General features: G+C 47.1%; 1 long non-coding RNA gene across 1 annotated transcript in view; it reads right to left on the reverse strand.

Annotated features, from left to right (window-relative positions):
* LOC117874618 overlaps nt 1-5022 on the reverse strand; it is a 126077-nt gene extending 121055 nt beyond the window's left edge. Inside the window, exon 1 of the long non-coding RNA XR_004645038.1 lies at nt 4344-5022. This is a non-coding gene — a long non-coding RNA (uncharacterized LOC117874618). The remainder of the gene's footprint in view (nt 1-4343) is intronic.
* Between the last annotated feature and the right edge of the window lie 978 nt (nt 5023-6000).

Consider the following 6000-nt stretch of genomic DNA (forward strand, 5'->3'; position numbering starts at 1 on the left):
TGTTCGGGGCGAGTGGGAGGTGCTGGGAGGGAGGGGGAGGAGTAGATCCGTGGGACTGCGGGTGGGCGAGAGGTGCTGGGGGGTGGGGAGGAGCTTGGCTGCTGGTGGGCGCTGAGCACCTGCTAATTTTTCTCTGTGGGTGCTCCAGCCCCAGAGCACCCATGGAGTGGGCGCCTATGATACGAATCGTGTGCAAGAGAACAGGGCTGAGATATGCTAGGATAAATGAGGACCTTACACATGCCTCTGTGATCCAGAAGGTGCTGTGCAACTCTGGAAAGGTGCCAAAAAAAATTGAAGTCAGTGGGAATAAAAGGGACTCTGGCCCTCATAGGATCAGGCCAAATATTGGGGACTGCTTTGTTTCAGCACTGATATTCATGAGGAAGAGGAGGGGTACGTGCAGCTTCATACATACAGTTACATCCCTTAAATAGTTATGCTTCAGCAATTGCTTTACTGAGATCTGCCTGGCAGCAAGTTACATTCTAGCCCCCCCTAGTGGATGATCACAAATATGAGCCTGAGATGACATGAAGGTGATGTAAGGAGACCTAATGAATAACCTAGATTTTTTTCTAAAGTTAAAACAAACCCTGTTAATATTAGGAAGGCCCCCGGGCCACAGGAACTGAGGGTGACCCTTCCTTCTCCTAGAGTCAGCCCAAGAGCAGCCAAATATCAGACATTTTCATATGTGTGGCTGAAGGTGGAAGAAGTCATAGCTAGCATTTCCAAATGCTCACCTTTTAACCTGTAGGGTAGTAACATATGGTGCAGCTGCTTTTACAGAGTAATGAAGGCCACCTGCTTGCATTGCAATATCACACTGGGGATTTTAAAAAAAGGCTTGCTGCTTTATGATGTAATTTTTGTGCCATAATTGTTTCAGTGTTGAATTAGGTACTTCCAATGTCACTCATGCTTATCCAGTACTGTTGGATGTGCCTATGATCAACACCTTTTGGACCAAAACCCAACTACAGAGGCTCCATTCCCTTTCCACGTCCCCATTGCCTCACCCAAGAATGTAAAAAAATACCCAGCGGCCTGAACATAAAGTAATGTGAACCACTGAGGTCTGCTGAAGGATGGGTCCAGGAAGGCCATTCACAGGCCAGGGCCAGCTCCGAAAGCAGACTCTTAGTGAGATGACATTCAGCACCTGGTTTCCTGTACCAGAGGAAGCAGGAACCATGGAGAGACCACCCAGAGCTCTTCCCCCTATCAGAAGCAGCTAGATCAGGTAGAGGAGGCGTTACCGGAAGATTTGAAAGCAATTGTATTAAGCCAATGATGTTGCCTACAAATGCTGCTTTTAATTTAAAACCTTTATTTTTAATTTATCTATTCTGGTAATTAAAGCTGTGGCCTGCCCTAAAGGAGGTTCCAGGGAAAGCCTGGCTAGCTAACTTTCCCTTGAAAGGACACGGATACAGCTCTCCGATCAAGAATAGACAGTCAAGCAGTAAATCTTTGCAAACAAAAGTAATATTAATTTAAAAGTGAGTGGTTACAGTAAAAGAATAGAGATAGATAAAATAAGGTTACAATTAAAAAGGGAATGAAATGACATGACAAATAAAAACACTACAGTACAATAACAATTTCAATTTAACTCTGGCATAGAGCTACTCCTTGCTTAACGTCGTTACGTTCTTGAAAAATGTGACTAAGCAAAATATTGTTAAGCGAATCCAATTTTCCCATAAGAATTAATGTAAATGGGGGGTTAGGTTCCAGTGAAATTTTTTTTGCCAGACAAAAGACGTATACATATACAGTATAACTTTTAAATAATTTTAAACAAACAATTTCATACTGTACTCACCAATGATGATTGTGAAGCTTGCTTGAGGTGGTGAAGTCAGAGGGTGGAAGAGGGTGGATCGTCTGGCTACTCCTCTTGTTGAACTTTCCCAACTTGAAAAAACACATCTAGAGATTGTTTTGCTTTCCTTTTTTTTTTTCTTGGTAAATTTCTTTATAGCAATTCATTGCATCACCAAATCCTCTAATCACTCTGGAGCTGCATTACCTGTTAGGATAGTCATCACTAAGGATTTGCAAGCCAGCTTCAATCACTTGGAAAGCTTCAGAAAGACGTTTGGTAGTCAAAATTTGATGGGTTGGTTCTTCTTCTACTTCTTGGCCCTCCTCTTCCATCACCTCTGGTTGCATCAGTTCTTCATTGGTTAGCTCTTCTCCGTGTGATTGCAGAAGTTGTGTAACATCCGCTTCTTCCACTTCATCAAAACCCGCTTTCTTGGCCAAGCCAAGGATATCTTTCTTCATAGCAGGGACATCTTTAAATCCTTTTAAGTCATTGATACATTCAGGCCACAACTTCCCCCACACACCATTGACGCATGCCTGAGTAACTTCAGCCCAGGACTCACCAATGTTATCGATACACTTGAGGATGTTGTAGTCATGCCAAAATTGCCGAATCGTAGGTTTGCGTTCCCTATTGGTGCCCCTGATGACTGAGCTGGTCGAAAGTACGGCATAAGTAATACACCTTAAATGCAGCGATGGCTCCTTGGTCCATGGGTTGGATGAGTGATGTCGTGTTAGGTGGCAGAAAGACAACTTTAACATTTTCGCACAGGTTGTCCAGGTTGATTGAATGAGCCGGTGCATTATCAATAAATAATTAAATCTTGAAATCAAGACTTTCCTTGGCACAATATTCCTTCCATGCAGGGATTCACAGTCAGCCTTTCTGAAAAAAAAAGCTCCAGTTATCCATGCCTTCTTATTGGATTTCTAAATGACTGGAAGGTGTTCCTTTGAAAATTCCTTGAGAACTCATGGTGTTTCAGAGTGGTACACTGTCAGAGGTTTCATCTTCATGTCTCTGACAGCATTACAACCTAGAAGCAAGGTTAGGTGGTCTTTAGCTGCTTTAAATCCGGGAGCGGTCTTCTCCTCTCGTGAAATGCAAGTCCGTTCAGACATCCTCTTCCAGTAGAGTTCCGTTTCATTGACACCGAAGATTTGCTTAGGTGAATAGCCGCCTTCCTCGATTATGCTCTTGAGATAGGGAATTTTTTAGCTGCTGCAGTATCACTACTAGCTGCCTCACCAGACATCTTGATGTTATGCAGGTGGAAGCGCCTCTTGAATCGATCAAACCATCCCTGACTTGCGTGAACGTCTCTATCTATGATCTTTCACCTTGGTCTCTCTTCGAATTGTCATACAAACTTTTTGCCTTAGCTTGTATCACTAGCAAACTTAGAGGTATGTTCCGTTGATTTTGGTCCTCTATCCATGCTTAGAGAAGACATTCCATGTTTCCCATTAAACTACTTCTTGATCTACTTATTTTAGTAGCACTAAGCGGTGTTACACACTGAGCACTAGCCCTGATCTTGTTGGCATTACTCTGAATTGTTCTCACAGTGGTTGGAGTAAGACCGACAGCAATGCCAATGTCTACCACATGGTCACCTGCATCAAAATGCCTTAAAGCATCTAATTTAATACCCAAACTAATGGTTTTCCTGGTTTTCTTACTGCTACTGTGAGGCACTCCACTATCACTTGCTGGGCATTTTTGACTCATGATGCTGGGTGATACAATCACAACAGGTTAGAAATGTTCAGGGAATACTTGTACTGACACAACATAAACAATGGCTGTCACACTGAAGCAGGAGTGTCGCTTGGCTTATGTCACAAAGTAGTTACCTACTAGCAGGCGGCGGCCAAATAACGTTATAACCAAACATTGCATGACTTTAAACGAGTATGTTCTCTAATAGATCAGCAATATAATAACGAAATAATGTTAACCAGAACGATGTTAAGTGAGGAGTTGCTGTATAACAATATAATCATTCACTTAATACTCTATACCTTATAACAATATAATAATTAAACATGTAACAATATATTAAACATTCAATATTAAATACTTAAAACTAAGCATCTAGTAAGTGCTGGCCTAGCAATTACTAAATGGGTAGGAGAAGAACTTAGACCACAGGCATTCAGCTTTATTTACAATCAAAACCCATATGCTCTAGGACAGTGGTGGGCAACCTACGCCCCGGGGGCTGCATGTGGCTCATCAGGGTAATCTGACTGTGGGCCATGAGACATTTTGCTGACGTTGACCGTCCCTGCAGCCCGCTGCTTCCCACAGCTCCCATTGGCTGGGAACGGCGAACTGCAGCTACTGGGAGCTGTTGGGGGCCTTGCCTGTGGATGGTCAATGTCAGCAAAATGTCTCGCAGGCCGCAATCAGATTACTGTGATGGGCCGCATGCAGCCCGCAAGCTGCAGGTTGCCCACCACCGCTCTAGGATATTAAAATAGAAGAAAATTCAACTTACAGAAGCCTTCTTAAAAATCCCTCTGAACCGTCTTACAAGGTCCTTCTGCTCTGTCTCAATTAGGGATCGTTTGTAAATTTAGGGAGCGCAAGTTCTCTGGTGAGTTCACCGCAAGCTGCTGCTGAGGTAAGTGCTGCTCTGTGGTGGCAGAGACTGCAGCCCGTTGGTAGCTGCTGTGGGGCTGCTGCCGTGGCCTCCTGCTGGCTGGGTAGGAGAAGTGGCTGTTGCCAGGGACAACCTTGGAACCCTGGGTGGACTGCTGTTACTGCAGCTGCAAGAGCGGCTTGGGAACGATGCTAGCGAGCGTGGGTTGCAGTGCTACTGTGCGGCGTGGCTAGGATGGAAAGGCCATTAGCTACTTACAGAAGCCATTGCTATGGCTTGTGGTGCTGCTGCAGTAGTAGCTGCTTTGTGAGCGATGGCCACTAGTGAGCATTGTCTGAAGCTAGTGAGCATTGTCGATGCTTCTGATCGTGGGTAGCTAGCTACTTTGCTGCTTGTTGTAAGGCAATAGTTAGCTTTCTTACCCAGCGGGGTTCTGTTGGTGTGGTTGCCACAGCTCTGTGAGAGTCTTCTTTCTTCCAGGTGTCCTGCGCGTTCCGCTTTCCTTCAGGTCCCTTAAGTCTCCTTGCGTAAGGCAGGTTCTCCATTTCTCTGATCATCCTAGTAGCCCCTCTCTGCACCTGTTCCAGTTTGAATTCATCTTTCTTAAACATAGGATGCCAGAATTGCACACAATATTCCAGATGAGGTCTCACCAATGTCTTATACAATGTTAATAACACTTCCCTATCTCTACTGGAAATACCTTGCCTGATGCATCCTAGGATTGCATTCAGGGCCAGTGCAAGGAAGATTCGAACCCTCGGCTAAACTTACACCTTGCGCCTCCCCCAAGCCCTGCGGCAGCCCCCGCCCCCCCCCCCCCCCTGAAGCCCCCCCCCCCCCAGCGGCCCCCCCCCCTCCCCCTGGGGCCCCCCCCCCGTGGCAGCTCCCCCCACCCAGGGGAGCTCTGCGGAAGCTCCCCACCACAGCTCACCTCTGCTCCGCCTCCTCCCCGAGCATGCCGCCCCCGCTCTAATTCTCCTCCCCTCCAGGCTTGCGGTGCCAAACAGCTGATTGGCGCCACAACCCTGGGAGGTGGGAGAAGTGGAGCAGTGACGACGTGCTTGGGGAGGGGGCGCAGCAGAGATGATCTGGGGTGGGGAGCCCTGTGGCAGCTCCCCCCCCCGCCCTGAGGCACCCTGGCGGCAGCTCCCCACCCCCCAGCCCGGGGAGCCGTGCAGCAGTTCCCCACCCCAGCTCACCTCTGCTCCACCTCCTCCCCGAGCACACTGCCCCCGCTCTAATTCTCCTCCCCTGCCAGGATTGCGGCGCCAAACAGCTGATTGGCGCTGCAAGCCTGGGAGGCGGAAGAAGTGGAGTGGTGACCGCGCACTCGGGGAGGGGACATAGGAACGCTGTAAAAAAAATTGGGGGCACCGTTTTTTGGTGCCCCCAAATCTTGGCACCCTAGGCAACCGGCTAGTTTGCCTAAATGATAGCACCGGCCCTGATTGCATTAGCCCTTTTCATGGTCGCATCACACTGATGGCTCATAATCATTCTGTGATTCATCAAATACATCCAGGTCTTTCTTATCCTTTGTCACTTCCAA

This window comes from Trachemys scripta, chromosome 3 (assembly GCF_013100865.1).
Source record: "Trachemys scripta elegans isolate TJP31775 chromosome 3, CAS_Tse_1.0, whole genome shotgun sequence".
Classification (NCBI taxonomy): Eukaryota; Metazoa; Chordata; order Testudines; family Emydidae; genus Trachemys; species Trachemys scripta.